General features: G+C 42.2%; 1 protein-coding gene across 1 annotated transcript in view; it reads right to left on the bottom strand.

Moving 5' to 3' along the window:
* The window catches only part of midn (midnolin), a 25,830-nt gene extending 25,145 nt beyond the window's left edge, over positions 1-685 (bottom strand). The window contains exon 1 of the mRNA XM_007570062.2: positions 335-685. The gene's annotated coding sequence lies outside the window, so the exon portion shown is untranslated. The remainder of the gene's footprint in view (positions 1-334) is intronic.
* Between the last annotated feature and the right edge of the window lie 14,923 nt (positions 686-15,608).

Genomic DNA, 15,608 nt, shown 5'->3' on the forward strand with positions numbered 1-15,608 from the left:
TATATATATAATATAGATAGATAGATAGATAGATAGATAGATAGATAGATAGATAGATAGATAGATAGATAGATAGATAGATAGTGTGGTATACTTAATTTTCACTAAGTATAACGATACAAGGAGACAATTATCCTTCAATGCGCATACTGATGACACATCTCAAAGTTTAAAGTGACATTCTCGACGAAATAAATTAGTTGCGTTGTTACAACTTACACGAAGAACGGTGAACAAAGTTGACCCTTCCTACAGAACAAAGCCCGAGCCAAGCTTTTCTAAAACTTTTCAACCACACGCAAACTTTCTAAAAATGTTATAATTGCGTACTTACCAATTATTGTGGCGAAAACTGTAAAGCTTCGCTGGGAATTGAGCTGAGTTCCAGTCTGTTCCCCCAGTTTTGGTATGTAAGGTAAACCAAACTCTTAGATAAATCCAAACAATTTGAATATATCATCCACAACAGTTGTGTATCTCAGCTCTCCGTATTTCGCTGGCTCCTGTGTGTGTCCCAGCGCGCCTCTTCACGCACTTTAATAGCAGTCCGGGAACTCTTGACCAATAGCAGCGTATATGTCCCAATGCGTCCGGCTGTTCTCTGTAAGCCGGTGTGTTTCTCGGTGATAACAGCGTAGCCGGGAAGGTGAGACTCCTCTTTAAACGGGCTCCGTTCGGATATGGGTGGAGAGAAGAGTTCTTGTTGTGTCAACAGTTGATTTAAGGTGGAACTCCATCCTCGCGCTACAGCAGGATCTTGGTGGTGGTGGTGGGAGGGTCAACGCAAAACAGCGGCAGACAGAGGTGTGCAATATCCAACTGCGTCAAAAGCCGTGACTATGTCTGAGTCTCAATGAGGGGGCTCGCAACTGAATTAGACACTATACGGTGAAAGTGAAATCTCCAATCAGTCTCATACCACCTTAAAAGAACGTCAATGACATGAAGCCTTGAGTCAGGGGCGTTGCCAACCACTGACGACGTACGTGTCACCGGGCAACAGAGCAGGTAAACACCCTTCCCTGGATACTGGCCCTGTTCACCGGTAAACAAAAAACTCTGCTGGCAGGGTTCACCGCTTTGTTTAGGGAAATAATATACGCGCTGTCAACGCTTCATAAGCATAAGCAAAACAAACAAATCACCCAATAATTAATTAATTAGACGTAATCAGTAAATTAAAATCTGTTAAAATCATTATTAAATAAAATGCCCAGGATCAAACCGTGTTATTCTGTTTATATGACCAGATTGTATTGGGATAATTTGATTATATATTTCTGAATACGAATTGAATTTGTGTGTCTTGCGGGGTGCTTCATTTGTTGTGCATTATAGAATAAGTCAGTTTGAATAGAAACCTTTAACAATATTGGTGTTTTATCCCAGTCGGCATAACATCGTGATTTCTGACAAGTATAAGAAATAACACTGATTACATCCTCTTCATGCCATTAGCTAGTGAGTGGTATATATTAGGCAGCAAGTGAACAATGTGCTTAAGTAAGTATAAACATATGAGTAAGTTTGACAAAGGAGAAAATCTGATGATCCATGACATCTCAAGAACTTCATGTCTTGTGGGGTGATTCTGGTTTGCAGAGGTCTTTACATGTATCTGCCAAAGGTGGGGGAAAAGTGGTGGGGGAAAAAATGGCAAAAAGGGTTTGATTGATATTTGTTTGATGAGGAGGGTGACAAGTTTGAGGTGCTGAATTTCCTTTCATATTTCCCCAGATCTTAATCCTATTGTGCAGTTGGACAAGCAGCTCTGATCCATGGGGGCTTAAATGATTTTTTTTTAATGTAGAGTAAGTCACCGTTTTAGACCATTAACATACTTCTCCATACCATAACCTTTTGCACCTCTCCGACAAGTAAGCTTCTTCATTCATACAATTTTTGGGTGTGTTCAACCACAAGGCTCCACTTGGAGAGATGTAGTTTTCAGTTTAACCTAATTGTTAAGAAAGTATTATTTTCTCACGAAGTTCAATAGAAAGTTAAAATATAACAATTTTTTTTTGTCGTTAAACTGAACCTCTATGCACTGTGAATGATGCTAAGACGTGGGCTGTTTCCGCAAAAAAGTCAGTCCATTGTAGCATAGTGGCACGACTGCTTCCAATTATTTTAAACTTGTGATAATCATCATGATAAAGTTCACATCAAGGACACAAGCAACATGTTGTGCAATGTGATAGTAAAGAAACAAAAATGGACTTGACAAGAACTGTCCCTCCTTGCTGCCTCCGGCTCAGGAGCAGCACAGACTGTCTGTCTGATAACAGCAAGCTACACTCCTCCCCACTTTGCAGGGGACACTGTGCCCCACCGGCATGTTATCATGCTGCCTAAGAACTGAATCATCCTTTTGTGCATCTGCGTGTGTGCGTGCGCGCGTGTGTGTGTGTGTATATAAGAGAGAAAGAGACAGAAAACGCAGTGTGTGTTCAAAAGAAAACACTGGCGTTATCTCACAGAGGCTACACAAGCAGACAAAGGTGGCTGTCTTTTCGTAGCCCAGGCGGCTCCCTCTTGCTGCTTATCTGTCTCGATCTCTTTATTCCTCACTGGAAGATGCTGACTCAGTGAAAGAAAAGTGAAAGGAGTTGGTTCAACTCCTACTTGAAACACAACCCCCCTTTGTTGGAGTCGAATGCTGCGCCTCAAAGCTTGTTTCGATGCTTGTCGTGCTGGTTTGTGAGACTCTGGCCAGGAGAAAGAGCTAACTGGTTCTGATGTTTGTCACTCTGATCACTCGAGAGTCAGTTTCTTTCTTGGCTACGCTTGTCACCAGGTTTGGCTGGGGGTCATACGGAATACCCTGACCTGGTTAGCCCAGATTAGTTGAGTTGAAAATCTCACAGGTTGCCTGACAAAGGCACGGTACCCACCACATGTAATCTAAATCTTGCCTCGTCTTCTACATTTCAGGGTTTCTGGTGGAGAATTATGCTTTCTGCGTGCCATTTGTTTCAATATACAAACACCCGATGCAGCATGTTTTCTCATTCTGTCGCTGCTAATGTGACAAATGAAGGTGAAAAACAAAAGTTGATGCTCAGATTTGTCATCACGCAGCCCGAACGCTAAATGGGTTTGACGACGTTTGCACCAGGATGCACATGGAGAAGCCCGTGATGAAGAACACAGGCGCAGCCCCCACAAATAGCCCTCTACACAATCATGCATCACACATACTTCTGGGAAGAAGTTTATTGACAGAGGAGGAAGGCCATGTGGGCGGGTCGTAAACAATTCACACAGAACGTCAGATCTGCTCGGCCCGGGCCGCGTGTGTATATGTGTGTGTGTGTGTGTGTGTGTGTGTGTGTGTGTGTGTGTGTGTGTGTGGGGCTGAGATTGTGTATCTGTCTGTGAGTTTGTGCATCAGAGCGTTGCTGTGTGAGTGTGTGGGACATGTGTGGGCGTGTAAGTGTGTGTGGGTGAGCAACATTCCTATCCATCAAAGTCAGCTACGGGCCGCCCAGTGCCCCAGGAGAAAAATGAACCGTGCCCGGCGCTAGTCAAGCCGTTGCTGCTGCCGCCACCATTTCCTCCTGATTCATCCTGAGTGGCTGTGAGTAGGACGGCCACACCTCGCTAACTCACAGCACGGCCACAGGAATCTGGCACACGAAGTAAGGATGCTCGCTTGTCATGCGTGTCGATGCAGACTGGATGATAAGATGGATCATGCAAATTTTATATACAAATAAAATTTGATTGATTTGATTGACTGACAATAAATTCAGCATGAGGACAAGTGGAGGATCTGACATGAAGGGACTGAACTGAGGAGGTGGAAATCAGGTGTACAAGAGCAGAAAACTGAGACATGGAGGCCAAAGTAACACAATCACAGAAACAAAGTGAATCGTAAGATGGAGCAACATATTGAAAACAATTCAACCAAATTTAAAGTCCAACATGTCAAGAAGTTTTATGATTCCCGGCCTCGTTGTTGTTTAGTAATTTGCATAAATACCATCCACAGTTAATCAATAACCATTTTGAATGACGAAAAATGATATACTTGGTTGAAATTTAAGTTTTCGTGATTTTTATTATTTGGTAGATTTGTTAGAAAATAGTGAATCATGCTTAAGAAGACGTCTGCTGGTGTTCCATCCTCAGACCGTTCTTGTTTCCACTGTGAAGATCTTGTATCTGTATGTTTTAACTGTATTCAAATGTGTACAGATGATACTGCAATTTATTCAGAAGGTACCAGTACGACACAGATTGAATAAACTGATATGCTCCATGGTTCAAGGTCTCAGTAATTTAATGCACTAGGTGAGGCATTATTTAGATTAATTGAACACAGGCCCTTTTGTTTCTGTTGCCTACGATGTTGTTTTGCGTATACAGTCAATGAAAATGAGACATTTAAAGAGCTGATGTAGTTTGAATAATGAGAAAGGTTTGTTCCCTTCTTTAATCTCTGACTAACAAAATGAGTAGTTGATTTTTTTTTCTATTTATTTCATTTGAAAAGCAACTATGATTGAGTAGGTTTTCAAGATTCTGCAGACAATGAGGGATTGAAATGGTTTTTCTCTGTCAGCCCTGCGATTACAGATAACTTGTCGCTTAGTGCAAAATAAGACACTTGTAATGTGGAATTTCTAGAATGCAGTAAAAGGGATGACATAGGAGTTAGCACACCTCTCCAATGAGTAATGCTGAAAGTCAATAAGAAACTGCTGATCCTGTAAAACAGAAGGTTTTAGCTGCATTATATTCTTACACTCAGCCCTCTTTGCATTGTTGTTTTTCTTCATTGTTTTTTGATCTCTGTTGTGTTCTTTGAAACATGAGATATGAGGAGAACAAAGCAGAACGAGACAGGAGGAAAGATTCTTCTTTCACGTCTTTGATTTTAAATGAAGATGCTGCTGGTTGACTACTCGATTTTTTTTTTCTATCTTGCAACAACAGGGACAGTGTGTTATTTTTACAGGCTCCTTACAAATTGCTGTAGAGCAAAAACAAACAGTGCAGACGCTGTCATGGATTCATCTCATCATTTTGGACCAAGCCTACTGCGCTCTTGCACGTATATGATGTGCATGTACTGACTTGTGACGATGCACAACACTTTTATGCGCATGTGATTCAGAGAAATTCCCAAGAGTTTAGTATTATGCTAATTACAGTAATAAAATTTAGTCTCCTAGTGAATTCAAATTAATTGCTTAGGAAGCAAATTTGATCAGGCCTTTGTTAACTTTTTCTGGTACTTTATACGTGATTTTTACTGGAATCGTGAATTTTGTCAAGCCAATATCATTCCTGGTAAGCATTTCTATAGGGATGTTCAGATTTAGGACTCAGGGTACATGTAGTTCCTGATGAAATTCAAATTGTGATCCCTGTTATTGGTGTTGATTATAAGTGTTACCCCCAGCAAGTCTTCGTTTAATGTGTTTTTAGCAATCACAATCTATTGCACTGTGTCACATTGTTTTTCAGGGTCAGTTCTCGCCACACTGCACTCAGACACCTTCGAACCAAGCAAAGTCGTACGTTTATAAAGGTATATCACCTTGTCTGTCAGTATTCTCGGCACACAATAAACTGAAACTGCACTGACAGGTGTTACGAGCCAAATTATCAATGAGTCATATCAGAAGACATTGACACCCTAACATCAGCGTAGCACTTCACCAGACTAATCACAATTAGCATTATTTACCGAGCTTATACAGAACAGCGAGGAATTTGACTTTGGTTCTTCTTTGCTCTTGATAAAATAAAACAACAACAAAAAAATAAAACAATAACAAAAACAATGCATCTTACCTTCCCTACAACGAGGAAAGGTAAGATGCAAACACCTCAGAAAGCTTGGGTTTTGCCGATCTACCTATAGCTTCCAGTGGAGGTGAAGTAATCTCAACTGTGTTATTCTACAAACTCTGGATTACATAACCCAAAGATGCCTGGTCATAGTAGTAGCGAGTAGTAACAAATGTGGTGTGAGAAGAGTGTTACTTTTTCAAACGGAGCACAAAAGAACACAAGGTACCGTGTTGGTATCTGTAAAGGTGTCACATGAGCACACAGCGGAGAGGGGGGCCCGAACGGGGAATGTTTTTTTGTTTTGTTTTTTTAGTGCGGACGGGCCCTTCGATCCCACACCTGCAGAAAGGCGCTCCGTTTGAAGTTGGGCCCGCTCGCCCTCCCGGCTCACAGCACAGACGATTGATGACACATCCATCTCAGAGTTCTGCGGCCTCGTACACCGAAGCAGACACCGCGCCAGGGCGAGTGTCGGCGAGAAAAAAAGGGAGAGAAACTGTGCGGAACATGCGGTGACAGTGGACAAGAAAAGAAAGTGTCACTTTTTGGACTACGATTTAGTCACAATCACAGCTTACAGTAACTACTGAACATCCAGGCCGGGAACATTCTCCACCAGAGCCCCCATTTCCAGAGACGCGAGTCACGACATTTCTTCTGGGGAACTTTTTTGTTGTTGTTGTTGTGTTTTTCTTCTTGTTCTTAAAACTTCAGCGGAGACCTACACATCCACTTCAATTAAAAAACAGAAAGTTCCTCGCGGAGACGAGGGCGTACATTAAAGCACATACTTTTCCATTGCTTCAGACTGAGCGAATACCGACTGAACCCGACAAGATCTGCAGACCGAGCGGCTGGACGCCGTCCAAAGGTTTCGTAATTGTCCTAACTGCATTCAGTCTTCACAGATGGCGCATTCATCATACGGTACGGTATAGAGTGTTTATATGTCCCTCCACAGTTATGAGTAACAATACATACTGCCTATATTTGTTTCTATAAAGGACTTAGAACATGTTAGTCACTCCTTCCTTAGTCAACGCATTCCCAAGTGGAGGGTAAAACGATGAGACACTGCATGTGAGCCCAGTGAGTAATGAGAATGCCGTTCCTCATACTTTGGCTCGGGGGTTTAGCAGCATTCTAAGTATGCTCTGACTCTACAGTTTATTCACTGGTTCTGGCTAAACTTGAAAAGAAAGGAATACTTAATCATCTGCCATTTTGCAACAATGGAAGGGTGATTTTCTTGCCGCGAAGTGTGGAACACATCCAAGAGGAACGCTCACTTGCAAAAGTGCTCCTTCCTCTTGAGCATTTTTTTTTTACGTTACAAATGCAGTCGAAAATCTGTTTTACTGGGAGCGTCTGTTAAAGTGGCAATTAAGTAAAACAGGACTGTGGCCCGGAAGAAAAATGATACATGGTTTCAATTCGCTTTACAAATAAAGCGAGGAGTGTGTTTGTATTTTTATTTTTTAATTTTGCTTTATGCTAATCAATTTAGGGTGCAGTAAATTTACTTTAGAAGTCGCAAAATCCCTTCACTTTGTCCATCTGTTTGTAATTTAATCTCACAACTGCTTTATGGCGGCCTCAGGGGTTTGTTAAAGAATGTAATGAACATACAGCGTCACGAGGAGCACAACAAAAGTGGTCAGGGACAAGGTTTTGGAGATGTTTAAAGCAAAGCTAAGTTCAAAACAGCATCCCAAGCTTTGAAGGTCTCTAACCGAAGAAACGGAGAGAGTATGGGACATCTCCAAACCCATCAAGACATGGTCATCCCTTTATGCCGGCAGGCCAGGCAAGGTGTGCCATTTATCAGAAAAGCATTCAAGTCACTCTAAGTTACTCCAAGTAACACCATGGTAAACCGCAGAGATCCAGAGCTGAGTTGTGTTAATCTGATGACAGGGACGTTTTGCATTCTACCTATGCTGTCTTCATAGAAAAGTGGCTTGAAGAAAACCATTGTCAAAAATAAGAATTGGGAAGTCCCTTGTCCCTTTTAGCAATACATTAATACTAAACCCACACAATGAGTCAGAAAGGAACAATTTATATAGTTTGTGGTTGTTGTAATGCGACTCAATACAAAAAAGTTAAAGGGTAATAAATACTCATGCAGTTCAACATTCAGAAGACTCGTATTCAGGAGGCAGTAGATTTTTCTACTGTGTGTAGAAAGATATATACACACACAGAAGTTCTTGTAGTCCGTGTGCAAAGTCTTCACAAGGACTTTGCATTAACTTCCATCCAATTCTCAATCATTTCTATAACCAGCTCCTGATGCTAAGCTGAAACCAAACCAAGACTATTACATGCCTAACCCCAAACTTCACCTAAGCTCAAGTCACACCTTTAACCTAAATCTAACTCCCACCCCCACAACAGAACATCTCCAGGTACTTTTCGGTGGGTTCTTATAGTATTTTCTGGGGGAATGGAACTTACAGGGTAAGAAAAGCTAAAATGCACAAACACACAAGTTTCCCCCCTTAAATTCACATTTATTTACTATGAAACTCAGTGTTCCTGCAGGAGCGTAGTAGTCATCCTTGAAAATTCAGCCTCCTCATGTCTCCTGTGAGAATACAAAGTCCTGCTATGACTTGGCCTGTCACGTTTGTAACACAAGACTTCACACAGCTCTGTGCATACTCCGTGCATGTGCGGCGAGACATTTGTCCCGTTCACAGTCTTTGTGTCGTGATTCCGTGCAGTCCCCGAAAGCCCTGCTCTGGGCCTGCAAGCCTCTCACTGTACAGCCTATTCCAAGTGGTATAACTACAACAGCCCCCGCAAAATCAACCTGATAATTGCTGCTTTTTACAGAGCCGGTCTGCTCTCACTAAAAAGGCCCACAATAGGACAGCCGGGAACTGGACCGAATGTGTTAACTGAGCTAATGAAATCCACCCACAGGACACAAGCCGTCCACGATAAGAACCTTTTTAGCTGTGAAACTCGACCAAGCTGGGAGGGTGTCAGCTCTGCGCGTTTGTTTATTTGTCTGTTTGGCTGCCCACGGCTCGGTGCTGGAGGGATCCGTGGTCCGACAAAGGTTAGGTGTCAGCGCGGAGAGGAGAAAATAGAACATAGCAGAACAAAGTAGAGAGATAGACGGGAGAGAACGGGAGTAAAGCAGGGAGGAGGAGGAGGAGGAGGAAAGAGACTCAGGGCAGGAAGTGTGGGTGTCTGGGTAGGTGGTTTTGGCAACACAGAATGGACTTCTTGCGTATTTCTTCTGGTAAAACAAAAGAGATGGACTTTCGCAATGGCTCTGCCCATTCACCAAGCCGCATTGGTTGTAAACGCTCCGCTCTTGGAGGTCAACGTGAAATGAGGGGGACACCAATTCAGCTCACCAGCTCTGTTTTATGAGCACCACTGCTCCCAGAAGTTAAGCAGCGAGAAACAAACTGACAGCAGATAATGGCTATGAATGTATGCATGTGTGTGTGTGTGTGTGTGTGTGTGTGTGCGCGCACGTGTGTGTTTGTGTATTTGTACAGTACACACTGGTGATGAATACCAGATGCAGGCATTTCCTTTGTTAGTGCAAGCAAGTTCAGAACTTGCCAAATCGCCCTGCTCTCCACCCACGCAGTTGAAAACTTCCACACACTCCCACGCACAAACACGCACACTCTCTCTCCCGAATCCTAGCCCACTAATCCTCCTCCGTCCCAGGCTTAGGGGTAGCCAAAGCTGCAGGCTAATTCAATCTTGGCTGGTGTGCCTCTGCTCTGTGCGTCTCCTGTTGTCTCTCTGTTCTCCACCCTTGAACTCGTGCTCTTTCTAATTAGTTCTCACTCTTATGCTTTGGTACCCCACTTCTTCTTTTATTTTTTTAAGGAAAAGGTCTCTTCGGGTCTTTGTTTTGCTTTCCTTATTTCCCCTCGTTGTTTTGACCAGGCCTTAAGCCTGTGGCAGGTCTTTGCTCTACAGCTGACGCAGAGTAATTTAATGGTGGATTGCGAAGGTCACTCCAGGTCACATGATCGAGGCGTCAGGTCCTGCTGAGTTGATCTCATTCGTGACGTCAGCCAAGAGGAGTACACAGCAGCCTCCTCCCTCCCCTCCTCCCGTCTCCCCCTTCCATAAACCAAAAATAGCCCTCCGTCCCCACCGACAACGTCATCCATTCCTGTATCCCTCCGACTCCGCCACCCCCTTCCCCTCTTATCTCTGTGCGTCTCTCCCTCTCTCCCCCTAAACTTTCCAACCCACCCACCACTTCTCGTGCGCTTTCCCCTGCCCATTAGTCTTCCCCCTCGCTGCCATCGCTCTCCGTGGTTCCGTTACGATAACAGCAGTAATTCCATAAAAGAGAGAGAGTTCACTGGACTTTGGGTTCATTGCTCTTTGGCAGAGATAGTTGTTTTCATAGCAGTCTAAATCAGGGAAACCTTCCAGGATTCCCTTCTAAAAAAAAAAAAGAGAAAAAAAAAAGAAGCATTAAAAAAAAACGCTGACATTTTCATACATGTGAACCCAGCCTTCTGCTACCTGCCACTTTAATAAAAATGTTGTGTTGTCACTGAAATCAATGAAACGCTGCAGAATCTTGAACCGAGAACGCCACCAAATGACACGGAGTTAAATATTTACTGTGTATGGGTGGATGACAGGGGAAGCCAAAGTGACTCACAGTGGAACGGCTGCACTGACCTGTGCAGATCAAAGAGAAGGCTTCACTTTAATCTAATACGTGACGAAAGCAGCATTTCCTGTGCTGCTTCAGCTGAAACGTCCACTTAGTGGCTCCTAGCCTGAAATAGCTAAACTGGAAAACAGATACAAACAGCAAGATGATGTCAAGCAATTCCTTGCAGCTTTAGCACACGCAAAAACATCTACATATCATTATTAGCTCTAGTTACCAAAATAGTCATAATCCGAGAATTAAAAAAAAAATATTACAGTTACAACAAATTTCAGTATATTTTGTGTGAAACATAAAGCAATGCATAATAGTCAAAAAGGAGGGAGAAAAATGTCCCATTTCCATTTGCTAAATATCTTACAAGTTCTCAACGTTCTCAGCCAGCTTTGTTCTGACAACCCTAAATAAAATCTTGTCCACCGATTGCCTGCACCGTGTTACCTAATAAGTAAAAATAGTCCCGATATGTGTAAATTAATACAAGTGTATTGTATATCAGTGGACAAGCGTCATCATATATGATATATTTACATTCTATTGTGATTGTTTTGTTGGAATCCATTTTCCGACTTTGACAATGAAGTTTTGCTGTAAATATTTTTTTTTGTCAAAAAAAAAAAAAAGCGAAATTTTGTTGATCATGATTAATTTGAAAAAGGAACTAAAGGATGAAACATCCAACGGTCTGGATACTTGTCACAGATACTTGTTTATCTTCAAGTATTAACTAACACCGGTGATTTCTCTGCGTTATTCTACTTCAGCTTTTTCGAGCTAGATAATAAAGGACTCTAAATTTTACATTTACAAGATCCTGCAACGAAGGCATTGTAAGTTACTTTTGCCCTTACAAAAGTAACTTACAATGCCTGTCTGGCCTTCCCCATGCAGGTTCATAATCCGAAGGATTATGAAGGATTATAGAAGGCCTGGAGGCAAACGCCGGGCAGCAAAATGTGGCTTTGTCAGAGCAAGAAAGTTGTCATCTCAGATTTTGGCTGAGCTTTTTTTTAATTTTTTTGTGTGTCGTGTTTCCCAAGTTCTCTTTGCGTACGTACGGGTTGTCTCCACATACTCTGATTTTATCGTCATTTTTATTGCATTCTAGATTAATTATATCCTACCCAATGGTGTAAGCACATGCATGCTTGCTTGCTTGGATGATTGATAACGTGTAAGAATGAGAGCCAAGTAACCCTGTTTTGAACACGATTATGTTTGTATCAGTTGCTGGATGGGGTTAGGGTCCCGAGCCCATCGGCTCGTGTGTGTTGAAACGCCGACGGGCTCCATCAATGTGCCAGGAGTGAAAGCTAATCTACTAACCTCACTTTCTCCAACCAGACTTTGGACTTATCTATGTTTAGCCACGTCTACTCTTTCTTCCCAACATTACTTGATATAGCCAGGGAGCCAGAAATGAGTTCGCAGTTAATTAGTCAGTTGTGTCCATTTCTGCCGCGCCAGATGACGTGTCTGGTGTTGACTGCTTGTAAAGGATGTGTTTATCGGGCCTCCACTAGTGTTTGTCACACAATAGCAAGAACATGGAGGAGAATTTTACATAATCAGACACATTGCATGGTGGGCTGGCTGTGATGTGCCAAGTTCAGTGCCAGTTTAAAGGGTAAATTGAGACTGCAAATGGGAGCGGAGGCAGGAATTGACTGGAACACAGTGTGTTATAGCTAAATATGCAGCAATATTACAGGCAGGTCAGGTTAATTTGGGCTTCTGCTCTCCGTGGGTGTAAAATATCTGGTAGTCAACACAGTTTATGAATAACACTGTGGGATGTTTCCGCTTGACATGCTCAGGCATTCAAATCAAAGTTGGGAGTAATAATTAAAAGCCACGGCCACTTCGGTTTTACGGAGGTAATCAGTGTTTTTATGATCTTTTGTCAGACGAGATCGTGATTTTGACCTCTGGCCGCTCACATTTCCCCCACTGAAAGAGCCAACATTTACTCTGTTGGTTTGTTCCAGCTTTGCCATTGTAAACCTGCATGAAAATGGAAGCAACAATCAGTACGACACCAACATCAAATTCATCATTTGAACGCCTATCAAATGATAGTAAAGCAAATGGCCAGCATGAAATGCAGCTTATTTAATCTACATAAATGTTATTTAACAATGGATATGTCAAAAAACATTTTAACTAAGAAATAAACCGACTGGCTACTTTATTTGTTAACACACAATCAACAATTCAATGCATTTAGGCTTATCTTCCGTGGTGAATATGATACTTGATGAAGTTCAAACTGGGCAAACACTGCGAGCAACAGAACGAGTTTAAGTGACTTTGAACGTGGCGTGACTGTAAATGCCAAACGGTCTGGTCTGAGCATTTCAGAAGCTGGTGATCAACTAGGATTTTCAGACGTAATCTTCTCTCCAACTTGCAGTGAATTGTCGGAGAAAAGGGAGAATATCCGGTGAGGGATAGTTGCGTGGACGCCGTGGTTTGGAAGCAAATTGGCAGACTGGTTTGTATATAAAGAAACGCAACAGAAGTTAAAATGTGACAATCTTCGATTTTTTACACATTGTTGAGACTATGAAGAAATAAGGCAGTTCTGAAGGCAAAGTCAGCAAAAGGAGGCAGACAAGAGTAAATAATCAATAAAAGAAAGTTACTGAGAATTGATTATTCTTTTTTTGTTTTGATACTGAGAATATAAGACATAAATAAAAATATACAATATTAATATAAGCCTGTCTTTCGGCTCAGGTCATACTATGCTTTGTCTCAGACAAGCTGTCTGCTTTTCTGAATGACACATACCTACACATTTACACATAGTTACCATATGCAGAAGTGAGTCTACTCTGAAATCTGACCTTTTCAGAGGTGCTAACAGTAAAACTTTGGCTTGCCATTTGGAGTATTGGAACAGACTCTGTTGGCAACGCTCTACTTGAGAGAACCGTCAGCAGCTGCATTCAGAGCATTTCTGACCAGGGTTGAAATTATGTGAAACATTCAATAGCGGCTTTTTGTTACAGACAACGTATGCTGCGGTAAGCAGGACGCTGCCATATAAAGCGCTGTAGAGAAGCAGTCATGGCCAGTGATTTTTTTATTTATTTACATTTTGTCACGCTGCAACCAAAGTTTAGTATAATGGGATTGTATACGACTCCTCCTATCTGGCCTTGAGGGTGTCCTGTTTGCACACCAAAGTGGAACTTTTAAGACTACATGCAAAATTCTTTATGTGCTGCAAAACTAACAGTGAATAGCTGAGTAATGGATGGTTTACAGCGACACATATTCATAAGTTAGAATGTCCCAGTCAAAGTCCAGACTGAAAATCCAATGCAAAACAAAAATATATATATATTTTCCCAAACACTCTCTAACAAATCTGTCCTACTTCGGACAAAAATCGATAAATTGCTAGATTTTCAGAACTGATACTATGAATACCACGTCTCATTTTCCTTCCACTTCACAATTTTCCATTGAAAATCCATGAAAATGAAAAAAAATGTTGACGGGATCTGAATGCTTCTGCAAGGTGGCTGGTAAGTTGGAGGCTGGAAATGAGCGACGGATTTCTGTGGAGTAATTCACACTGCACACAATCATTCAATGATGGGTTATTTAAGCCTCGGTCAGTGCAGAGAACCCGGAAAATCCAAGGGTGGAGGGACACTCTAGACGAGGATTCACGCAACGAGACGGTGGAGGAAGGTGGAGCTGAAAGAGGAACACAGCAGAGGGGGGCGGGGGGCACGGTTGGAATCCACTCGGCTATTTCCTCATTTGCAAGAAAAATGTCAGAAATATTTTAAAAGTATTAGAAAGAAATTCCACCCTCAAGAGAAATTTGAACATTTCTGAAAACATGTACATTTCATAACATCAAATATTTTTTTATATGATCAGTTGCAAAGGTGTAAATATAATCTTGATCACAAATAGTTTTTTTTTAGGCTTTTTCAGTTTTCATCTCATTAGTGACTTTCTCCTCTAATTATATCCATCACAAGCAACTCAGGGACATCAGCAGAGGAATCCAGGCCAGAGGCAAAGAAGCTATTTCTGCCGGCTTTGGGCGTCCTGGGTGGAAACTAGCTTATTGGCATATTTTCCAACGTTGCCCCACCAAAGAGGCTTGTGACCATGAAGCCACGGAGAGTTTTCAGTCACACTGGGTGCAGCAACAAACGTCAGCCGGCACAAAAAGGATTAACTGGAATGGCAAAGGTCAAGAGGGGTGTCACAAGTCACAGTGCAAAGCTTTTAACTTGTTCCACGCTCTGCTTCTGCAAAACTGCGACTTGTGCGAGCATAAAATGCTTGACGTGTATGTCCAGAAAGTCCTTCTCCAAAAGAAGAAGGAGAAGAAAACTCTGAAAGTTTTCTCTGAGATTTGTTTCTATATTTACAATTTGCACAATCTGCAAAAAAAAAAAAAAAAATTGCAGGAATTTCTCAGTCAGTTGAAAAGTTTCAAAAGAGTCCAGGTGGCAGAAGAGATTGAATGATACAGAAGTTTCGACACAAGAGGAAGGAAGAGAGTCCGGAGGTGCAGCTCTGGAGTTATTTACGTGCTGCCCAAGTTCCCCTTTTTTTTTTTTTTGGCGTGACTGGGCGCGTGCACGAGTACAACAGAACGCACCACAGGGCCGTCACCTGCGCTAACTAAGCGTGCAATTAAAAACAAAAAAAAGGGACAGATAAGAGACTGCTTCTGCACAGTGGGCGTGTGCATATTCGCACTCATGCGTAAATGTGTCATCTCGTGCCCAGGCACATTCAGTATGTGTTTTGGAAAAAAGGAAGGGGAGCAGATCAGCTGAAGACAGACTGTAGGAAAAGGCGCGTGAACCGGCCCCAGGAGGCAAGGAAAAAAAAAAAAAAAACGCTCAGCTACAGATTTGAGGTCAAAGCAAAAAAAAAGAAAAAAAAAAACGCTCAGGGCCTGATGGAAAAATCACATGGGACTGAAGGACATGAACTGAGAAGAACGGGGCGGGGGGAGAGAGGAAAACTACATTCACTACAGGGTTGGCTTATCTGGAGCAAACAGATGTTAGCCTTGTTTGGACAAAGCCAAGCGTCGTCTGCGCCGGGATCGCTCGTATTTATCTGGTTGTGTTTGCTT

The sequence above is a fragment of the Poecilia formosa genome, unplaced genomic scaffold (assembly GCF_000485575.1).
Source record: "Poecilia formosa unplaced genomic scaffold, Poecilia_formosa-5.1.2 Scaffold254, whole genome shotgun sequence".
In the NCBI taxonomy this organism is placed as follows: domain Eukaryota; kingdom Metazoa; phylum Chordata; class Actinopteri; order Cyprinodontiformes; family Poeciliidae; genus Poecilia; species Poecilia formosa.